At 38.0% G+C, this 24,840-nt stretch overlaps 1 protein-coding gene across 1 annotated transcript in view; it reads right to left on the reverse strand.

The window, feature by feature from the left end:
- LOC140312974 (protocadherin-15-like) overlaps positions 1-24,840 on the reverse strand; it is a 192,614-nt gene that overhangs the window by 144,157 nt on the left and 23,617 nt on the right. Inside the window, exon 2 of the mRNA XM_072390881.1 lies at positions 21,872-21,927. The gene's annotated coding sequence lies outside the window, so the exon portion shown is untranslated. The remainder of the gene's footprint in view (positions 1-21,871; positions 21,928-24,840) is intronic.

Raw genomic sequence — 24,840 nt, forward strand, 5'->3', positions numbered from 1 at the left:
CTGACGTGACACATTTTCAATATTATCTAGTTAGCAGCCCACTCAAAACCATAGTACATGATCAGTAATTTGTGATTTCTGCCCAGTTACAATGTCATGTAATGCTCAGCTGCTATGAAATACCCAAGACAAAGAGGTAATGACAAAAAGGGGTAAAACAAAGAAGAAGTGGCATTGAGTACCTCCAACAGGATGCTAACATTGAAATTAGGACATCTGGACCCAAATTAAATTTTAACAAATTACCAACAAAGTGCAACTAGAAAGCTGCCTGAAACAGGTGAGAGCAGACTTTAATGTGTTGCTCCTCTCATACAAAACAGTAAATGGCACTGCATCATCATACCAATCTGACCTGGTAGAGTCGCAGATACCTGGACGTACATTACACTCCCATGGTTCTGGTCTTTGTCTGTCCCTGCAGTCCATAAAAAGAAAGTTGGCCTTTTCTTTTCGTGCAACAGTCAGCTTTTTGACATCAGGCAGGCGTGTTCTGCAGATGTTTTTAAAGACTCACCGGTTTACCATAACATATCAGTTTGAGTTGTGTTGTTCAGTTTTATTATGTTACTGTTTTAACACAGTTTTATTTTGTTTTAATATGTTTTATTGAACTGTCTTTATTTTTTTGCTGATTTCAATGTTATTTTTTGTTGTACAGCACTTTGATGGAAGGTGCTTTATAAATAAAATCATCATTATTATTATACAACTATACAATATCCTCTATCTCTAAATATACTTAATTACATGATCTACAGGGTCTCACATCACACTGTAATGGTGACAGAGCAGCTGTGACAAAGTTCAGCTTACACTGCATCGCATGGCACAATTTCAAGCTCAGCTCAAGGGAATTTCTGCAGCAGTTACAAGAACCATAGAGGCAAAGCCAGCCAACCTCTAGTCACCAAAGCTGGAACTGACCAAACTTACAACAAACAAATAATGCAAATGCCCAAAGTTAATCTTTAAATTAGAATTTCTAGTGCTCAGCTCATCATGGAGGCAACTAATTCAATAGTAAATAAACTAATACGTGAACTTGGCCTGAGTTAAACAGACTCAGCCAACAGCTTATGACTTTCAATGAATTTCAATTAAATCTCATTAGCTGTACTGTATAACTATACATTTTATAGTACATCATTTTCAAATTAATTTGTCTATTCATTTATGTTTTAGATAAGTGACTGGCCTTGAGATATCCCTTTACTTTAGGTATTCATTCTGTAATTGCACTTATGAGATAGCAAGGTGCTGACACCTGACTGAATGCAGAAAAAACACAGTCAATGAGGTATATAAATATCTAATTACTTTTCTAACATATAAGCAGACTGGCATGTAAGGCATAACAAAACTTTGATTGACAGCTACGAGGACAGCTATAGTGAGGCAGAATGTGAGAAATGGGTGTAAACAGAAAGAGATGGAGATTATAGCAGAGAAAGAAAATATCACCACCTAAGAGCTAAATGTTTATACTAAAACAGAAGTTATCAAATGACATTGCAGTACCCCCAGTGTAGAGACCACATTGTCGTTTTCATTATTGTAGCAGCATGTTATACTGGTTCACTACTAATGGTTTCCATTTGCACATTCCATTCGCTTCATTCCACCACAGGTGGTTGGGATGAAATACAGAGTTTACAACCTCTGATATCTGACACTGAGCTGCTGATCTGATAATGCTGGTCTTGCTGTGCAGTTTCTGCCCTTCCCCACATGGAATCAAAGAGGTTGACAGCAAATCATAACAAAGACTTACTACCCACAGTATCTCCTCGTAATGCACGAAATGCCATCAGTGGAAAGTGAAACACCAGGGCTAAGGTGAAAAGAGAGGGAAAAAAAAGCACTCAACAGTTGCTCCTGTCTCCTCATCCTCTCACCATGCACTTGGACCTAAATCATTTCAGGCATCACTACCCACGAGCCTCTTATCAAATAATACAGAAATGTTGCACAAGGTTCCCATTGTGCATACAAATTGAGTCGTATTTGCAGAACGATAAGTAAGTTATGATAGTAATGCGCTGTGGGGAAAATTTTCTTAATTCTATGGTGAAATTCCATTTTAATAATTCCCCATGTTTCTTCACTTTGTGAATCCTGTGTGCAAACATTTTACACTGCATTTCTAGTTTTTGAAGGTATTATCTAGTCCAAACAGTGGATCTAATGACAATGCTCATGTGAGAGCAAGTCTGTAAAGTTGCATACCAATTTACAACCCTGTTTTCATTTTCATCTTATTCTATTTTTTGCTTTTTGTAGCCTTTTACATATGTTTCTGTGTCAGTGTATATGCTGTCCCGTTTGCATAAACCTGAACTTACACAGAACATAAGATGGAAAAAGATGCTTTTGGTCATTTACAAATGGACCATACAGTTGATTTAGTTGAGCATCTCCATCTCAACTGCTTACAGCAGTGTTAGCACTGCCACATCACAAGAGGCATGCAACACTTCACATCACAGCTGAGCAGATTGTTGCGTCAACAATAGTTGATGACTAACTTGTGAAATAGTCAGCAATCCACTGTTCCACTTTCATTCCTATATATTCCTGAAGAATATGGGAATAAAATTTTCTAGGGTATCTTGCATCACCCCCATTTGAGCTGTCCTGTGGCTATAGCTGGCTTCATACGCACCTTTGCATGGACTCGTGGGTTTACATTGTCGTTTCTTATTTAGATGACATGAATAAGAAAAAGTAAATGGAAGCTGCATGGAAACACTTTTTTTAATTGCATCTGACCTGTAAAAGTCTAAAATGAGTGACTGACCAGAGTCTTCCCACATTTGATAAAATATCCCAGATATTCGCAGCAAGGAAAGTAGTTTCTCTTTATGTGGATGTCCACAGCAATATTTGTTGTTTCTTCCTCCTCAAGGTTTCTCTCAATTAGGACGGCTACTTCTACAGCAGCAGATGCAGTATTGACTACAAGGAATGTAGCGAGTTTATTATTATTATTAGTTTATTAGCTTCAAATGAGTCGTGGTAACTCATCTGATCCACAAGTGTTTTTGACAGACTTCCAAAACACTGCTTCAGATTTACCCCGATAGGAAATGGAAACTCGACTTATGGCTAGAGAATTTCCTAACAATAATTATTCAGTGTTATCCTTTTTCAGAAGAAAAAAAAAAAAACAGTACACAGTCTTTAAGTGAAGTGAGACAACTCAATAAGCCTAAAATCACAAGCCTTTCAAACTCCCAAGATTGTTTTCTACCTTCTTACTCAAGAGCTGCAAAATTAGTGCAGTATTGTTTGTGACAGCTCCAGAACGCATTTTGCGTGAGGCAATGATGCAACAGACAAGATCATTAGTCAGTCAAGGCAGTGTTGCAGTCCTTGTTAGTTACTGTTTTATCAGATATACATCTGCCTTATGTGAGCATCTGGACTACAGAGTTGAACATGAAAAGAAACTGCTCACCCAAAGGGATCTGAGCAATTTGTGCCTCAGGCTGTGTAACTGTGCACTAGTGAGCATCATGTTTCAATACTGAAAGATATTGTTAAGAAAAAGCAACACATAGAGCCATTCATTTGTTTAAAAGAGCGTGCTATGTGGAATAATCTGCAACAGCCAATCAAGCTGTGGGTCTTTCATTCAGAGGGATCTCATTTTGACAGTCACCTAAATGCATAACATCCTACAGGCCTTCCATGTTCTTCATCTAAATTATGCATGAACAGGACAGTTACTTTTTAAGATAATTCAACACAGATGTATTTATAGCCCCTGGTTGACTTTAGTTACCAGAGTATTTTATAACCCTTTAGTTTGGCTCTATTAATACTTAAAGAGAAGCCGCCTTGAGCTTCTCATCCTCCCTGATAGCAATAAAAGGGGTTTATACCTTTAGTCATTCCTGAAGCCCATAGTTAAAGAACTAAGTTCTTAGAGCAGGATCTCAATTCCAATTCAAACCCATCTTAAAACTGTCCCAGACAATGTTCAAATTGCAAATAAATCAGATTTGAGAAGCAAATATGATCTTTAGGACAGACATATTTGGAAGGGATTAGATCAGACTTTCGTTTCCTCATATCACAAAGCTTTCTGTATGGGTCGCTCTAATAATAACACTGGCATCAGTAAACACAGCTCTGCCGGTGACTTGGCTCTCCAACAATAGGATCCTTCGAGCTTTGCCCGCAAAGAAGACTCCCACATAGCGCCAGCAGACAACTTATTTCAGTGACTGTTCAAGGACTATTGATTTCTATGGTGTTCAAAATAGTACTTTTGTAGCATCTGAAAATAAAACCAAATTTTTTATTTTCTATGTCTCCAACTATAGCAAACTATAAGTTTTCTGACATGGTTTTAGAGATGAAGCACTTGGTTTCCTGACCGTAAAGTTAAAGTTAAAAAACATTTGACATTTTTAATATACAAAAATGTATTATTAGTAACACATTTTTGGCGTGGAAACAATCACAAAATTATAAATCTTAAAATTTTCAGTCACTCCATCTACAGAGCCAGCTGTATAGCCCTCAGAACTCCCCAGTCTACTAGTTAGCATTAATGCACCTCTACGTCTGTTGCTAAGTGCCAAGAAAACCCAAATGGAAAAAAATACAATGACCTATGAGCAGAAAGGAAGGTGAGAATGAGTGTAGCCAAAAAGAGCCACGAGAGCGGGGGTGAGGTCTCATGTTATCTTCTCAGATTGTTGAAGCAGCTGACCAAAAAGGGCCCATGATATCAGTGATATGGACATGGTTTCAATTCAGAAAAATTTTCTGTAGACCAGAGACTTTGTTGCTGGTTGATAAACACAAAAAAAGGGAAACCCAACTAATTTGTCTCATCACCTGAAAAGGCTGTCACCCCAGCGACTGTTTTCAAACAGAAAACAGCATCATCTCCTCGTCTGTGGCAACAACCCCATGTGAAAAGCATTCAAAACAAAGCCCAGAGATTACAACAGTAGTTCTATGTTCCATCGCAACAGACATGATTCAAATGTACAAGACTCTTGTGATCCATACTTTTATCTGGAGTTTGTGATTACAGTTACAGATTTCGGTTTTACATTCATAGTTTATATGGTCCGACTTCACTTTTTAATAAACTGTTTCAAAGTTTAACTATATTTGTTTTATGTTCCGATCATTATTAGAATACTTTTGAAATTGCTGGCATTAACAAACTCTATATCGTAATCAAGATAAAGATTGATTGATATAGACAATGATATTGTGATAATGTTTATGAGATATCACCCAGCCCTAATAAAACGTACTGTAAAAAAAAAAAAAAAAAAAAAAGATTGGAAAAATATTTGGTTGACATACAATATGAGAGCTTCTTTTTGGGCTGCTGGGATCATTTTCTTCAATATATTTTATTGTACATCTTCACTACAAGTTCATAGTATACAAAGCATACACATTTCTTAGTTTTTAATTGCATACCTATCTCAGCCACTGGCTGAGTTTTCAAAACAGTGCTTAGAACCTTTTAAAAGCATATGAGTGCACAAATAGTAGTGGATTCAGCCACAGAGACATCTCTTTCGTTCAAGACAAACGTACCTCTGTTTGAGGCCTATTGTCTATTTAGAAAAGGACGTCATTTTCAAAAGGACCACCAGCAAATTTATCAATGAATTTGGCTAACGACAAAAAAATATCAATCACAGATAGTACAACAAATATAATATCACTCTACAAAATAATTTCTCCTTGGTTTTCAGTCTCTGATTCAGTGACCATGTCCATATTATCTATACAGTCTATGAGTGCCTTTCATTTGAAACACAATGTCTTAACACGCAGGGTTAGATGCATGAGCACAGAACTGCTAAGTAGGGGGACAAAAGGCTTTAAAAGTACTCGATGTAGAAATAAATATTTAAATCATCAACACAAAGCAACAACTATGTCATCATATTAAAAGCAACAGCTGCATTACAAAACTTCCAAAAGTTTGTAATAGATCAGGTTTGCTGCGATACCACTTTGTGCCAAGATGGGATGTGAGTCACCATAGTGTCGAGTTTGCCCTGAAGTGAACAGAGGGAGATGCAGTCGCCGGTACTGGCAGTAGCAAATAAACAAACTGTCAGCTAGCAGAGCAAAGAAATGAGAAGAAATTAGCAAAAAGTACAGAAATGACAGCAGTGTGAGATGCACCAGGCAAGCAGGATTATCTCTGCCACCAGCCCCCCTCCACAAAGAAACTCCACTCAACAGCAAAGATATGAAATGACAGAAAAGGAGTCAAACCAAGGGTCAATTTTAATGCTGCTTTTTCTTTTTACTGAAGACAAATATTGGGCAGTAAGAGGACTGGATTCCAATACAGAACTTTTATCTCGTCTTCTGGACTGCTCAGTAAAGAGCTTGTACTGCAAATGCTGTGGATGAAGCGTATTTTGTAGCTAAACATTTCTCAGCTAATTCTGCGATGCCGTCCTGACATGTGTAAGCTCACTGAGTGATGCTGAGCCACTTCTGTTTGATGAGTGCAAACTAACACAGAGGAACAGCAGAGGGTTAAAGAGGATGCATTTCTTCTTGCCAGTAATGCAGAACCCATATGTCAAAAGGGATTGCCCCCCTCTTTATCAGCAGTGAAATAAAAATTAGTGTATGCTCATCTTGTCATCTCTTGGCATTTGGCTATTTCAGGAAGTTAAAGGAGCCTGTAGTAATCAAAGGCCAACAGAGCTGACTAGGAAAGGTTGTGTTGTTGTCGTTTTTAAATCATAAAAATGTTTCTTTCCCAGGAATGGAAATGTACATTTGATTCGGTACAATTGTGACCCTTGAGGTGGTAATTGTGAAGGACCAACGTTACAAAATATAACGATAAAGTGTCTGCAGAATTTTACTGTGGATGTAAAAGCCAACCTTTCGTCCTCACACATGCCCTTACCTTTGATCTGAATAGGCACTTAACGCTAGAAGCCACTTTGAAAGCATTGCTCAAAAGAAACATTAACAAAGTTTGACAAAAACAGCCTACCTCAAGGTCCACCGGCTAGCTTTTCCTGCCTGGTGCTTTTTATAACATTCAAAAGTAGGGTAGCAGAAAGCACTGAGTAGCGCTTCATCATCAAAGGAAGAATTTTGTCCTGCCATCGCTAGAACAGTGCAGGAGTAACTGATATCAATGAGGTTCATTCAAAGCACCACAGGAAGCAACTGGAAGTACCCAAAGGGAGTGCAGCTGTCATTGTTAATGTTGGTGATTACACCTGTCCACTTGAGGCCGTGGCACCTGAAAGAATTTCTGCAGAGGCTACGGCCCACTTGGAATTCTGAATAGTACCATTCAGCAGCAAGTTCACAGTGAAGATCAATTTTTACCACCAAATGTTTTCAGAAATGGTGCAAACACTTGGCCGTAAATCACTCACATCTATTTAGTATTGCTCGACAGAATTTGATGTTTTGTCAGAAAAGAGAGAAAATTTGCTATCAACCCCCCCCCCTCAAGTGAAAGCAGTCACTGTCAAATGGAAATAATATTGCTTCAAACTGCACTTTGCTCTGCATGTCTCTATGTGAAGTAATAGTTTGAATACATTCGGATATCATTTGTCTTTTGTTTTTTGTTAGTTTTTAACATGTTAATCCAGCTACTGTGAGCCCACATAAGCCTATTTGAGTGAATAAAGTTTTGAATGAGAGTGCATTTTCTCCTGCAGCTTGACGGCTGCTACTCACACTGAGGGGAAGTTATTGTATGAATATGCATAATATTTATTGCTTTTATTGATATGCACACGAGGCAACAACCAGAGGTTAGCTCATAAGAACAGCAGGTGTCGAACCTACATACGAGGTTTGTAAATGTATCAGTATGAAACAAAACATGATGTCAATAAAGCCTACAATCGCTGAGATATTTCAAAACTGCCGCAGCCATCGCCGCTAGAATAGTATGTCAAACCAAATATTCACTACCGGCATCTTTGGGAAACCATCCTCAGATAATCCAAAGTGAGCGCGAATGGTTTCGATAAGTCTTCGAAAACTTCCCCCTCATGAGATTAGCTGTGCAGATCAGTGTTGAGTTGAGGGGAACCGTACAAATGGATTACTCATTTCACGTTGTGGAACCGACATGACACGCTGAGTATAGACTGGCGATGATGCAAACCTCCAAAACAAGCTCCCCTTCTGTAGTTAAAGAGCACTGGAAAATATCCATGCGTACTGCAATGCCTATGTTGCATGTGACGCGCCTTGACATTAACGAGAGTCATTCGAGAGGCAAAAGTAAATGACTTACCATTTTTTTAGCCTCAGAAGTACTCAACAAAAATCCTTTCGTCGGGGCAAAGGAGTCACAAATGCCTGCTGGCGGTGCAGCTACAGCCTCCTCACGCGGGCTCATCGGCACTCTGCTGCCAAGCTTTCCACAGCCCGACACAGCAGCACTCCACTGGAGGGACTGTAGCCAAGGTCTAATGCGAGATAACTGCATGGATGGAGTCTCTCTCTCTCCCTCTCTCTCTCTCTTTCTCTCTCTCCGTGGACATGACGTGTATAGCAGGTAATCTTATTACAGCGGTCATGAAAGGTGAGACCGGCTAAACCTCCGCTTCCCCTCCTCCCAACATATCTGCTTGATATGCGCCTGTCCTCCTCATGTGCACTCAAAGAGAAAGGCAGATTGTATTCAACAAGATGTCTCGCGACATATCGAGACGGGAGAAAAGTCAACAGATCCACTCGTGAAAGTGAAGCTAATCCACAACTTATCCCAGTGTTCGGTCCACCAGGCAGTTCTGAGTCAGCAAAGGCTTTCTACTGACAGCTGTCAATTATTTCAGAGTTACCGGTAAATCCATTAGTCGGGTCTGTCTGCACCAATTGGAGTGTAGCTGAGAAGTAATACCACTGGAGGCATTAAGCCATAATTCACCTGTCACTTAACAACAACCATTGGACTTTTCTTTCTTACAGCTTAACCACACACCCCCCACACACACACAAGAAAAGTTATTCATCAATATACTCTAATTAACTGCTGTGCTGATTAAGTCAGGACTAATGGTTTCAAGGATATTCAATAAAAAAAGTTCCTACACAAGAGACACAGTCGGGGGTGCCATTGTCAAAGATTGTGACGAAGGCAGCATGATTTCAGAGAAATCCTCAGCTAACAAAAACCATCTGACTTAATTTCATGAGATACAAACAACTTGCCAGCATCTGTCAATAGCTTTGTTGGTCCATGACACAAAACAGAATGAAGGCTCAAAAAATGAAAAAAAGTCTCCCTTTCTGGGTGATATGCATATGTGTGCCAGAAAAAAAAATCATATCTTGCCCACATTTTGCATTATGTGAAGTTACATCTTTCTTAAGTCTCCTAAAAGATCATATGCTTACGTTTTCCTTTGCTTTTGTTTGCATTGCATGAAACTGTCAGAAATGTGATACTGCAAAACTATTTAGAAATGAAAAATGCTTTTGAGGAGGTAGGAGGGATTTACAGTACTGAAACACCAGGACACTCATGCAAGACAGCTTGTGGGACTGGGCTGTTAATATACATGGTTAGGGTTAGGAAAATTAACATGGTTACTGGTTACATATTGTACTATTCCTGGTTTGGAATTCTTGTCATATCATGTGGATGCTGCCTTACACAAAAGTTCATGCTAAGGACACATTTCCATCTCACACTTTCTAACCATGCATTTGCACACTACTTTGTTTTGGAAATGTGAACCAACTTACCTGTTATACATTTCCTGGTGAGCCTCGGCCGCTAAAGCATGTGTATTATTTGCAATGTTCATTTGTGCCCTTGAGAATAACAAAAATCTCAATAAACAGGCTCAATTACAAACATTTGGAGCTATAAACCACATTGTGATTGAGTTAATGTGATTAGAATTTCATATCTTACTCAGCACCATAGCGACCAATTTTTGGTAGCTCATCTTCAAAACTGACAATGGCAGCGACAACTTCTGCTAAGACAGTGCATCTTTTTAATATAGAACATTTTAAACAAAGTATTTGCACGTTTGTACATTTTGTCTTTAAAACTTTTTCACATAAAAAAAAAAACTGCATTGAAAAAGCTGATGTGTATTTAAACATGAGTGGCTAATCCACAATCCACATGAAATAGTCACCATCTCCACTTGGCATAGCCTGTTCTTGGTATGAGGAAAAGCTCTCTAACATTCTGCCGCTGCCACAGTACACATTATCCCTCTCTCCCTCTCATCTTGTCTCTGTAACCTCAGAGGCCAGGGTTCAGTAGTGAGCAAAGACTCTCCACAGTTGAAAGTGTAGTATGTGATCCAAGTATAGCTTTATGATGAATAATTATACATGTGAAAGGAAAAAGTGAGAAAAAAAAGCAGATCTGAAGGGAATTTGTCTAATTGGGTTTCACTTTTTCAGCCACTTTTTGTCTTGTACCCAGGCTAACAATTTTCACATAAAAAAAGCAACAGGCCTCATCGGACATACTTTCCTAAACTTTTTATCAAAATTCTTCTTGAGAAAGGTCAGAGAGATTAAACCACAGACTTGTTTATAGCTGCGCTTTTTCCAAAGGTGTAAGATCACGTGCCATTCGTTTCTGAATCACACAGGTGAATGCTCTGCCAGTTCCCATAACATGGCATGAGAGCTGTGTGCACATGCAGAGATCACATTGACAAGAAAGGCTGACAAATTTGAAGAATGCCCATATAAAAAGCTGAAGAGTGTGAAGCTGAAAGCCTCAATATTTGCTGCAGCCCTGTGTCCTTGGTACTTGTGTAAATTTACCCAAAATATAAGAAAACACTGGTAGTTGTCAGAATCCCATTTGAGGGGTTTAGTTTCTGAGGCTTTATATGTAGCTTACACAGCTCATCAAAATCTTCTAAAGTGTTTCTCTGTAAAACTAATCTTGTAGGTACAAATTACTTTTGATCAGGAGCAGCTGAGTTCACTTTGTATTTTACTGAGAATGTTTGTGGCTTTTTTATTGTAAAACCAGGGAAGCCTCAGGGTCCCTTTGTGAATGGTGTGAACTTCTCATTTGCATTCAGCTGAGGTTTCAGTCACTAAGCAGGCAAGTCCTCTACGGGGAAATTTGTTTTAGTGAAGTTGCATGAATACAGCATAGTCAGTCTCCTTTTTAATGCTCAGTTAAATAATTAAATAGCGCTGTACCACACAATGGTTTAATTCATAGTGAATATACCCTCCTTTCAAATATTTGGGAACTGCAAAAAAAAAAGCATTTTTTTCATGTATTTATTAATTTTCTGAGAAGGATGCATTGTTTTCCTTTAGTCCACTGTTTACCTGTTGGATTTGCCAACCCATTAAAATGGTTTTGGAGTCTTTAAGAGCAGCTGGATCTTTTCAGACACAGGCAGGCAGTGGTTCAGTAACTGTTGGCACCTCATCTGCAGCATTATTTAGCAGTGTGAGATTCAAACAGCCATCCGGTTAATATGGAAACATTGAAAGTGCAAGTGACTGATGCTTCTGTTGTATTTGGATTTAAGTCAACTGGCCATGTGAGCATTTCTTTTGAGCCCATTGAATTAATGGCACAATAAATCAAAGGCTCAGAGAGAATGGCCATACAAGCAGAAAATGAACACAGTTCTTTGGATTGCTTTTTCTTCTTCTAAAACCTCTTTGATATTGCTTTGCCTATGAGCTTATAGCATATTGTGAGCAAACTCATCAAAGTACCACCAGTGGTGCCTCAAATCATTGTTAAAGGAAAATCTAGAGCAAGAAGATACTGACAATGCCAAAATCCCAGCTTTATCTTGAATTCAGGACAAAAGGAGTAATTCTTCTTGTTGAAGCATAATTTTCCTGGACTGTGTGCATGCACTCAACCATTTAGTCCTAGAAACCTGTGTTAGCTGTCTGAAGCCAAACCAATGTGCACACACATGCAGAGGTGTAAATGCATCTACATAGACAGAAACATGTAGAATAAAAAGAAGACTGCATAAAAAGCAGAGAGGCTCACATTTTTACAGTAATTTGAAATTACTGCATGTGTTGATTTTGGAAGTTTTGGTCATTTATATATATATATATATATATATATGACCAAAACTTCCAAAGTAAATATCCCTTTTCTTCTATGTTTTATGAGGCGTGCATTACAACAAGTATCAGGTTTAAAGAGTATACATCTGGATGTGATACACCATGTCTGAAGAAGAAAATTTAGGTTATGATAGGCATGACTTGCCTTTTGAGCTTATCGGTGCAGTGACTAATTCTATCTCTCCCACTATATTTTCTAGGGCTATGAGAATTGGACTTCATCATATAACCCTCAAGAGCATCAGCCTGGGCTAATTCAACTGTCTGCACAACCTTACACAAACAAAGTTTTCTTTTTCATATTTTGTTAGAATTCAAAATCTCTTGTTTGCCCAAGGTCCCCCTACAAAAGGCCATGAAACTGAGTCGCAACAATATTTCAACAAAAAGATAGTATACTTCTTCATAATTGAATGATGTGTGGGAGTTTGTCCAGTGTGGGCAGAATCCTACACTGTGGGAAATTGTTGGTGCTGTCCATGGTGCTGAAAGAAAGCAATACATAGTACTCCCACTGTTGAGGTGTCAAAATCTCACAAGTTCTCATTAACATAGTCAACTGTTAATAATTTCTATAAAAGGTTATTGTCATAAATCTAATTATTTACCACAGAGAAATAGAAATCTATTCATGTGATTCACTTGACATGTGAATACTTGCACTTCTCAAGCTGTTGAAAGGATGGTGGGTCGTTAGTTCAGACAGCAGAATTGCCAAAAGGTAAGTTTAGTTTGTCTCCATGGCTGAGTAAACCATCCTTTTAAGGAGAAAAAGACTCACAGTCACACACACAAAACACACATAATTCTGCTTAGGGCACTTATGTCTTCAACTTTGGCCTACTCTGACTTCTAACTTTTATCCAGCTCCCACCAACCCCACTATAAAAATTTAAATAGTCTTTGTGCAAATGGAAATGCCTCAGGGTGTCTGAATCGTAAAAGTGTCAAGGGACATTCATAGTTTGGAACTGACAGCTTGTACTGTATGATATTGAGAGGTCAGTGCAACTGAGACAGTGGATAAGCAATAGGGAGAGAGGAGGGTGGAGGGAGGTCAGAGAAAGCAAAAAGACAGGATGATTGTGAGTGTGTGCAATGAAGAGCAAGCAATGCAAGGTCAAAGAAAACAAGTGCACAAGAGATATAGTGTGAAGTAAAGTTAAATGGGGAGAATATGAGATTTATAAATGATCATACCAAGTGATAATCAATACAGAAAAAATTTAATAGACATTTCTGTCCTGCCATAGTTTAACCTGATAATCTTTAGAAAAACTGTGAGAGAAAATTGGAAAGGAGGTTTAAACTGTACTTGATGAAAACTTATAATAATCTTAAAAATGCTGTTACTATTATAATGAAGATATTCAGATGTTATTCCAGCTAAAACCAAAGAGTAGGTTGAGCACGATGCAACATTACTGATTCACCAGTGAAGCACAGTATATGCATGAGCTTAAGTCTTCATAGAGGGTGGATTTGTAAATAACTCACCTGTTTGCAGAAAATACAATAAAGTGGTATTTCCCTGCTGTAAATATGCTTCCTAAGAATGTGACTTTAAATCCAGGCGCTTATCTAACAACATCCTATCCAACTAGTTGCAAAAAGCATGGTTCTGCAACATTTCAAATTATTACCAATTTGAGACATTGTGCCAGTATTTATAGTAAAGGCATGCTGTGTCAGTATCTTTGCTGTTTTAAATTTCCAGAGAAAACAATATCTTGAGGCATGAAACGGTTTTTAGTGAGGTAAACTGTAAATAGACATGTAAAGGTACATCATTTCAATCATCACAATGAAACTAAATCACAATGAGCACATCTACTCTCTATTTGCAGCAACTTGCATATCTGCTTTGAGATTTTAAGCTCACGGTTGCTGAATTTGTGGCTACTTGAGGTCAGTAAATACAAGCTAGGAGCACAAATTTGACATTGTAGGTAAGTCTAAGCTAACATTATCTTTTTCCCTCAAAATATTCATCAGTTATATGGCAAGTAAAACAGCCATTTGGGAGTCTTTGGCCACCGAATGAATCTAAGATAGATTCTGGTCCCCAGCAAACACAAAGGAGCTATATGCCCTACTAGTGTCTGATGTGGTTCTATCAGATTTTTTACTTTTAAAACAGCTACCTGTCTTTGCTGAAAAATTTACTCAGTCAGCACTCTGAGATTAACCAAACGGAAAGCTAAAAGTAAGAGCTCTACTATTCTACTACTGGTAAAAGGTGCAATAGCTTCAAGAGGATTGGAAACAACTGCATGGCTATTTCTTGACTTTCAGCTATGCGACAGCAGATACCCATGAGACATGCCCCCCATGGATATAAAAGCTAAAGGGGTTTGATAATTGGATCACATGGGACTAAAGCACTAGCCTCAGATTGGTTACTTGGTGTCCCAGGGGCTATAGAAACCAACTTAGAAGGATGTAATGAAAATGTTCTTCCTTTCTGCTCTTTTTACCTATTTCCTGACCTCTCTTCTTCAGAGTTCATCTTGGCAACCTCGGGAAGAGAGCCCTTTTGACAGCTACCATAGGTTATTACTTTTACAACCAGAGGCAACCAGACCTGTACAGAGTCCATTAGCACCTTGAAGAGCTGTTGACCTCTTCAACTGGCCGGGAGAGACGTTAAATTTTCACACTGAACAGAATCAAAGAATCAAAAACTTGGATCAATTAAGCAGCACAGTGAGTCATTTCTGTGGGCAGCTTTGGTGTCAAAGCTTGTGCACAATGACTGGACTGTGTCTTTTATCACACACATAAATCAATACTGGAAACAAGACCATACTTTGTGCTTTCTTTAAAGGGATACAGAAGATAAAGAGGCAACAGCTTTCTGTCAAAAAAAATAAAAAAATACTGATATTTTTATCCTCTGTGAGAGTACTTATTAGCGCCAATGAAAAATAAATGGGAAGGAAAGTAAAGCTTACCTTCTTGCACCACTTATTTTCCATCTCTCCTTCCACCCAATTCTGATTCTTGTTCTCCCTTTATCTCTGTCTTTTGGAACACCATTTCTTGTGTCTGGTGCTACAGATAAAATACAGCAGATAAGGGACATAGATGCTATGTGGAGATAAGACTGAGGTAGGTCTTAGATAATGAAGTTGGAGCAATACAAAGAAGAAAGGAGAGACAAATACAGCTATAAACCTTGTCTTTACTGAAAAATGCCCTTGATCTGTGCTCTGTGGGCAGATAGGCAATTATGCCTCAGTATGTTTATCGAATACAATACAAAAGAAAAATCTAAATGAAACAAGAATCAAGTTTGCTTTCAAACAGTCTCTATCGACAGTCAAGCCATATTTTTACACCATAATAATGTTTCTCTCAAAAGCACACACCCCATCAACTGTCAGCACCTGCAAACAACTTGAGTGCAAGTTCATTTTCATACTAACTTATTTGCTGCTTCCTATGTTTAAACATACATTTGGCCATGTACATACACATGGATATGGAAGATGAATGATACGTAATGTCAACATCTATGAACCCCTTTCATGCAGGTGATCAGCCATAGATAACGCAACACAGAAATTTATACAAAAGTGATCCCACCTATTATTACCTAAAAGAAATGTGTCATATTGAATTTCTCTGCAAAGACACTGCCTTTTGCCATAAATTCCTTTCTTTCGTCTGTGTCCTGGACATTACTGGGCTGCAGCTTTTGCACATGAATGTATAGATACCAACCAATGATATAATGCAGGTGTGAGGTGTGAGAACAGTAATTACTTCAAATTAACATTCCCTCACTTATTTCTATCCTTGGCACATTTGTGCTATACAGAGACTCACTTGGCAAAACAGACACCTTCATATGAAATCATATAAAAATGCCACACCTCTCTCAGGGTTGTATGGATGTGTACATGTTGATTGGTTCTTTAGCCGATAAAAAAAAAAGTGAAACAATCTGCAAATGCTTAATTACTCTGTTTTAGTGCTATGTTCGACAACTGGCTTTTGCAATATTTGTATTTTCACTTTTATAAAGACTGCTTGTCATTCCAGCTCCCTCTCATTCGCTCAGTTGGGTGGAAGGGCCAAGTCTGAATGATGTTAGCAAAAAGTTACTGAAAACTGTAGTTTAGCTTGCCTCTTAGACTACTGAAAATATAACAAAAAGCATCATTTTGTTGGGGTGAGTTCAGTCTCTGCCTTAGTGTCAGTGAAACCAACCAATATGACATATAATATAACATTCCAATATGTACAATATATCAGTTTCTTAAATAAACCAGCCTCAAGCACCATAATGGTTGCTTATCCCTTTTGCCTGATTCTATCCATATAAGAGTTTGAACCTATGCTAACTGAAGTTTTCACTTTTGGAAGAATAGCCGCAAAGTGCATATAAGGATAAAAGAAGGGTAATGGACGAAGTAAGTCCATTAATATTTTGGAAAATGTTTTGGTCACTTTTCTTAATTTTATTTTTGAAAAAAAAAGTACTGCATGGCTGCAAGTTTGTTTTCACTTGCTGTTTGGTAAAGTTTAAGCAACCAAAGCACTTCTTTTGGATTTAACAACTCATTCTATCTGGTTGAGGTTAAATAGTCAGTCACAGATAAGATAAGTTCACAGTTAGGATTAGACTTTACCATATTCAAAACATTTTATCATAAAGGTTTGCGGGGTAACTGGTCCATGATACATTTTGGATGAACTTATTTCTTCATACATTTGAAGCACAACTATAGGTTATAAGTAGAACTTGCAAAAATGATCTATGAGGTTGTTTTTGTGGGGGAGAAAAGTCTTTTTTACTCAAATGCAAACAACATGAAGAAGTTGAGGCAATGTGGATTCCCTTCAGGTGCTCCAGCTGCCTCACACCTGATCTCAGGGCTCTTGTATGTGCGATATGACTTTTTTTTTCAAATTTATTTAAAGAACACAGTGCGTTGCTGATGAGTGACGTGCAGCCTCTGCATGCGCAGCAAAAAGAAGCCTTGGCTACATGAAGAAATGCAACAGACTAGAGAGGTGAGTAAGTTTATTCGTACACATGACAGCAGAGCTTGTGTTAGATCTGACTCTTTTCTCTAACACCAGGAGAAATGCAACAGCTGAGTAGCTGCTTGCTCATGAGTCCTCCTAGCTCTAACTGCCAGGCTTGCTTGTCCTCTACTTGGCGAGAGGGAGGGTCTGCTCACTCTCTCTTTGCCAAATTGCTACCTGCAGGTTGTATGTGTCTGCCATCACATCACTTTGTTTGTCAGAGAGAATGCTGAGAAAGACTCACAGTTGCGCGGTGTGCATCCACCTTTCAACGGCATTCTGTGCAAAGCTCTCCTCAGTGCTGCAGAAAGAGTTGCGTAGGAAGAGAAAATAGCCTCAATCCTGAGGGGGGAAGCAATAATGATGGTTCCTCAGCGAGGCACAGAGGGGATTCAGAAGGGATTCTTCACCAGTGTTTGATGCATTGAAACCAACTGCAGAGCAGTTCCCATTGAATCAGAACTGGTTCGTTTCCCTGGAAATTGCCCTGAGATGACTTTTGTTGTAAATTGGCACTATATACCTGTACAAATATATATATAAATAATGTACATGTTTATCTATATATTTATTTTTTATTTATTTTTTGAATAATGAAAAATAATAGTTTTGGGGACATTCTAGGGACTTGTTTGGTGCCTCAAACATAAGATTAAACAGCTCAGTTTTATTCTGCTTTTTGGACTACAGCTAACCAATCATAATTAACTGTGCCTTTTAGGGGAGAGCCCTTTAAAATACAAGAGCTTGACCTTCAAAATGAAATAATGATCCTTAAAATGAGCAACACATGGGTTCTTCAAAAATTACATAAAATAAGCTATACTAAACCTAAATTGAGAAAATTGTGAGTGGACATAAAAATGCTGGGAGGAAAAAAAACATAATATCAGCACTATACTTTGCAATTTAATTTTGTATATATGCAAAGATACATGCAGATAATTATGTATCAGTGATCATAGCTGATATCAAGCTGTCGATGTATAATTGGTTATTATTTGAATAAGAGTAAAGTTCAATTAACGCATTCAATATGAAAGGAAAATTTTTTAAACCCTTTTTTAATCAAGAAGCCACAATGAAACAATAAACAGACATCTAGGCCAAACAGACTTAATTGTATGTGTGTTTTTAAATATCTCTTGTCTTTACTGTATAATGTATATCTCTAGAAATGTATTTGTTGATAAATCAGATGTGGAATTGGAAGGCTGAACCTTAAAGTCAGAACCTTGAACCTGAAGTCCTTGCCCTCAGCCCTGTGTTATTACATGGAGGATATGAGTTTCACTGAGCAAACACTTTTAACGAGGAAAAACAAAAACTTGAGACCATCTTAACTCACACTTGAGAAAAGGTTTGGAAATGTAACATTATCAACTGGACATCTATGGTCAAAGAGTTTCTTCAAATAATATGGAGATCATCCCTCACCAGGGAAAGTAGACCAGTTCAACTTCTTTACAACATCCATCAAATAAATGTAGAAACAACAATTTAAAGATCAAAGTAAACTTCTGCTATTTGTCAAAGAAATGATTCCAGGTAATTTCACTCAACTGTGTGCTCAGCAAACACACACTGTTTGTCTTTCATGTTCTCTGAACTTATTAAAACCAACCTCCAGTTCAGCTACAAGTCATTTTAGTACAGGCTGTGACCTCCTCTGCCCACCCATCAACACACACACACACACGCGCGCGCGCACACACACACGAACACAGAAAAAAAAGGGCAGGCTGTCAAATGAGCCTCCCTCAATTGCTGTTTGTGTCCTGCCCTGCAAACATCAGAATGAAACTGGAGATGAGTGAAACAGTCATGAAAACATGCTGCTGTTTTCAACATCCATTAATGGAAGCAAAGCAATGGAAACTGTTTACTGATCACTGTTCTGTCAGAGAGATGTATTTGGGGCTTTTGAAGGGCTATTATATTAATCTTCGTGTGAAGCTGTAAGAGCACTGGATTGGATTGTCTAAAAAGCCCCCACCCCCCCTCAACTTTCTCCTTTGTTCTGACAGAAATCCGGAAAGTGGCAGGAACTGCTTTGAAACACACTATGTGATTAATCATAAGATAAAATGATGAAGTCAGCGTTTTTTGGCTCAGTTGGCTCTCAAACAAATAGTACCTTAGATTTTTATTCCTTTAGGTACTGTAGGCATTTATTAGTCATTCAATTAAGAAAACTGAGCTGAAGCCATTCATGCAACCTCAGCTGTGGTTGCACCTACTTAGTGTTACTTGTATGTTGAGCTGTAGATCCCATCCTTGTCTTAGCACCATGTCAGACTTTACATGAACAAACATGCTGCTGAATGTAAAACTATTTTAACACCATCAGCTCCATCACCACTTGCTTCTCTGCTCCAACTCTTATGCAGTGGTACACGCCTCACTTCTTGCACCACTGCCTCTTTATTTATTCGATCTCCCTCCACCTCGTTCTTAGGTGTACACACAATATCAGAAAATATTTTGCAAATTTCGCTATATATCTGCTGTGTGCATGTGTGTGTATTGGTATCAGTGTAAGGTACTTGGCTCATTACCCACAGAAGTGGTACACTGAAGCTAAATTCAAAATTAGATTTTTTTCTGTTTACCCAACAAAGATAAGGCAGACAGAGACAATGAAGTAAACCAATAAAACAGAAAGTGAGACATGCATGGAGAAATTCAAATCACGGACTCATCCTGATTTGCATTTGCAAGAAAATTTAAGAAAAAAAAGAACATATAATAAAAAATCAGTACTTGCACCTTAGGGGTTGGCCTGATTGCCTCAAGGCTTTGACTATTGTCATGGTAATCCATATCCAAATGCTTTTTTTTTTTAATGTCTCTACTATTTAAAAAAAATGCATGTTTTACCAGAGAAAATCCAAAAACCCAGGAAATAATGAGTAACTCAAAAATCATTCTTTATGAGGTTTATTCAGACATAACACAAATCCGCAAGAAAATTTTGAAAACTAAACTTTTATCAACAGTTCAATTAATCTCACATTGAGTATGTTTGCCGTCGGCAGGCGTACATTTTATACTTTACTGAGCATTTGTTATTACCCAGAACACCTCCCATATCTGATGACCCATAGAACTGATTTATGATGTCTTGCTTCTCTTTGTGACAAGCATTAGGCCTGTTTTTTTTTTTTCTAACAAACACATCATTCTGCTATATGATGAATTTATACATCAATCAGCCTTAACATTATGATCCCTTTACTACTGAGTAAGTCCTCCTAGTGTACCTACCTTCAGCAAAAGAGCTCTGAGAAGTATGTATGAACAGAACGTCTGAGTGTGTCCCCAAGTGTCTGGTATCAGCATACTAACAACAGATCCTTTGGGCATAGTGGGTTGTGTGTGGCGTCTTTAAGGATTGGGCTATCTTCCTACAAATGCTTTCAAATTCCATCAGATTGATGGATGCCTTTCTTTATCAATCAGGATTAAGATATGGATTATCAATATGTGTTGCTGGGTTTGCATTTTAAGCGAAAAATAAGCAATCATCAAAAATAGCCATAATTGCAACCAAACTATTTTGAGATAAGATGGACATCAACAACAAGAGTTGAGTTAGTCTATTCAAAAGTTTATAGAATACTTTAAGAAGAAAACTGTGAAAAATCATTAATGTTGAGGCCAAATGAAAGAACTGTGTAGGTAACATACAATACAATTATTAACCTGGTGGCCAAGTGATTTGTTAGACTCCACAGTCAGGAAAGTCATCTTTAGAAAATTTCTCCAAAAGGGCAGGGCAAAAAATGCTGTGATACTGCTGTTAGATCAATAGAGAGAAACCAGTTGGTAAAATAAAGTTGTTATTGAAGCCAACAACACACCTTTTTCCTCCAGTGAAAAGCAAATTGCTCTTGAGAAAGGGCAAAAAACAATATCCAACTCTTGTATCACCTCTACAAAAGCCTTTCAATGATCTGCCATTGTTCACTGTTGTTGCATCCCAAAACTACCCATGGCAGCCAGTTTACAGTTCTTATTGGTTCCCAGCACTGGTGCATTGGCCTGGAATCTGGTAAGGTGAGATCAGTCTTGATTGTGATCATACAAATATTACAAAAATCCAGCTGCCGAACAAGGTAACAAAAATACATCTCTGTTCGACAATCTTTCTGTCATAAAAGAAAACCATTACAGGCTATATGAAAGGGTCGTTATAATGTGAATTCTCCTGGACATTAAATATGCTTCAAGCTCATTTTCAGAGCCAGACAGTACGTTTAAAACTGGGGTTTAAAACTCAAGTATTTGTTTAAGTATGAAATTGAGTTGTGCTGTTAACCCTGTCATTTAATGTAATGTGATGACTAAATCACTATTCTGAAGACAACATAATCTAGATGTGGAACACTGACTATCTAGGGAATGGTCAGTTCTACTGGAAACACCTTAAATATTTACCAGGTGCACTCTGTACAAGCCGTTTTATGATGGCAAGAGATTTGCTTGAGACAGAGAGCATCAGCAAATGTCAGGGTGAATCATCTTCGAGACATAAATAAAACATGTCAAAGCAATGCTTTAAAAACCTCAGAGGCCCACCCTGCCTGACTTAGTATGTCTTGGAAATGTCCCTTTTTTCCAATAGAACAAAAGCACTGTTTAATTGACGAGCTGAGTAGCACCTGAAAATTACACAAATGAAAACATGCATGCACAGAACAGAAACACCCCAATATTACCACAATGTAAAAATCTGGGATGTAAGTACCTGATTTGAGTTCCTGTGATCACACCACATCTTGCCTGTGAAGCAGAAATGCACACCTGTAAAGCAGAAAAAAATAATTAGAATACCCACTAAGTGCATTATGTAAGACAATGCATTAATATCTACATGATATTATTATTATCTACATGAAACAAAATAATCTGAATACTGACAGTCAATAGCACTATCATCTACATCTCTTATAGTTCAGTATAATTCATGATCTCTTTCTCAGATCATCCATTTTATTTCCCCGACATTTTCTGTCAGTCTCCATTATAGTGTTCAGTGATGCATTCAGTAAGTAGCTTACACACACCTGCGGTTGTCATGACCAAAGATGGTGAGCGGGCTTGTTCTACACAAGCTTTTGCACTGTGGTGGATTCTGGATGACCTTCAATTATCCAACCGGTTGGGCCCATTTTAAAACAGTACATTGGTTACTAAATGTCATAAAATGTAAAAATGTCTGTGTACATGGTTAAACTTTTTTTTTTTTCATTGAATTGTGTCTCAGGATTAAGTAAAATGTTAATCTGGTAAAAAAGTTATGTTTTATTCACAAAGCCATGTGCTTATTGATTTAGTGTGTTTATCAAATGTATTAGTGGTCATGAGGGTTTAATATGCTTAGACGTGTGACCACATATAGTTATTTATTCTCTCTACTGTTTTCATAGTTCGTCTGTTTGAAGATGCTGATGATCTTTACCTTTATGAGTCTAAAGCACAAGATACTTCTATTGTAATTATGCAGGTTTTAGCCTAGATTATTAACACATAAATAAATAAAAAGGAAATAAAAAATTAAGACATACATAATGCCTCCAGAAGCTATATCCAAATATATGGGTTTCTGCAGCATATAAAATTTCTGAGATGCAGCTGAGAATTATTTTTGGGACATGTCCTAAATGTGCGCAGTTCGCCCGGTCATATGACAACATGGTTCTGGCTGAGTAGATTTTACAGAAGGTTTTTATTGTCTTGTTTTGTTTTCCGTGTATTTGCACATGTTTTCATATTTTTATTCTTTCATCCTTTTATTCTGTTATTTATTTTCCTGCTATGTAAAGCACCTTGAGTTGCACTTGTGTATGAAATGCATGGAGGGAATGAGGAGGGGTGACTGAGATAGTGTAGTGGTATGATTGCCACCTTTCATGAGGGAGACCTGGATTCAAATCCCCTGCATGAAAGGTACAACCTCTAGTAGGAGTCCCTAGGAAAGACTCCCTTACCGTACCTGTAAGTTGCTTTGATAAAAGTGCTTGCCAAATGCATAAACATAAATGTGCTATACAAATAAAATTGCTAAATGTTTCAATTGGAGAAGCTGTACTTCCCACTGTAAAGTAAGGCTAAACACGACTAGCCTTATCTTCTCGACTCTTTTCATCCTATTTTTCTAACTAATCATTAAAGGCAGCACTGGTTATGTTGTTGCTGAGAGGCACTCTGTTTTGTGAAAAAGAATATCAAACACTGCAGTTGTGTTTTAAAGTAAGTACCATATGGAAATAATTTGTCTGTTTCCTCCTTCAACATTGTCCCTGTAAGAATGGCAGTCAAATTGAGCACCAATAATAAAAATAGTGTTTTCAATCATTTATTTAAAAATGTCATGCAAATATCTAGGTAGAAAAAATAAGTACATCCTTTGCCACAGAAGCCAGAATATAGTCCCTCTAGCAGAAATAAATGTGTGCACTTTAGGGATAATCATTCACAGGTTGACAACCAATTGCATGTTGATGGAGGATTTTTTATTCTATTTTTATCAATCCTTTATTCATTATTCTTTAAGTTACAAGGTGCCTAAGGATTTCATAACATGTAAAACACATTTTAATCCTCTCAACTTTCCATTCAACTTCAGTTTTAAATTTTGAATATATGGCATATTGTCATTTCATTTGCGTAAATGTCTTTCTTATCAGACAATATTTCTATGTGACAAAAAAAAGCCATAAATGTGTAGTGGTAATTTTTCTCTTGACTCTGTCCTCCAATGTAAAGAAGCCTTTGAAACAACAAAAGGGACTGAGAAGGTATACTAGAGAAGCTGAAGCTAGGACACTAAATAGGATGTTCTCCATTGAACCATACATCATCTACACCCTGCCAGTCATCAGATACCCCACTGGCACAATAACACCATAAGAGGCCACTGATATCAGAGATATCCAGGATTAAATCAGGAAGATGGCACCCAGTGATGAACTGCGAAGTGAGCATCTCAGGCAGCTAAAACCCAGGGAAGGCGAGGAGGAACCACTATGCCTCTGCATGGCATGTACCATCAACCGATTGAAGTAGTGGCTGATACTGAGAAATCCAATCCGTGGCTAGAAAAAGATGGTCTGAAAGACAGTACAAGAGGTACTAATCATGGCAGCTCGAGAACAGGCCCTGCACAAAAGCAAAAGAGGCTGGGGTCTACTACACCAGACAAAACCCCAGGTGTAGGTTGTGCAGAGAGGCCTCTGAGACAGTTCAGCACATAGCAGCATGGTGTAAGACACAGGCAGGTAAAGCACACATTGAATATCATAACCAAGCAACAGGAATAGTGCACAGGAACATCTGTGCGGAGTATGGCTTGAAAGTTGTAAAGTCAGAATAGGAAATACCTCCAAAGGTAGTAGAGATTGACAGAGCTAAGATCCTGTGGGACTTCCAGATCCAGACTGATAAACAGGTGATGGCTAACAAACACATTGCACTACACTACAGGATAAAGTAGTAGTGATAGATGTAGCAATTCCAAGTGACAGCAACATGCCAAAGGCTGAAGGAGGATGTTGAAAAGATGTAGGAATTGAAGGCAGCATTGATACGAGTGGTAAACGAAGCGATTGGGGCCATAACCCCCCAAGCTTGGAGAGTGGCTCCAGCAGATCGCAGGGACAACATCGGAGATCTCTGTCCAGAAGAGTGGAGTTCTAGGAACAGCTAAGATACTGC

The sequence above is a fragment of the Leuresthes tenuis genome, unplaced genomic scaffold, assembly GCF_036924035.1.
Source record: "Leuresthes tenuis unplaced genomic scaffold, fLeuTen1.0.hap1 SCAF_8, whole genome shotgun sequence".
NCBI lineage: Eukaryota > Metazoa > Chordata > Actinopteri > Atheriniformes > Atherinopsidae > Leuresthes > Leuresthes tenuis.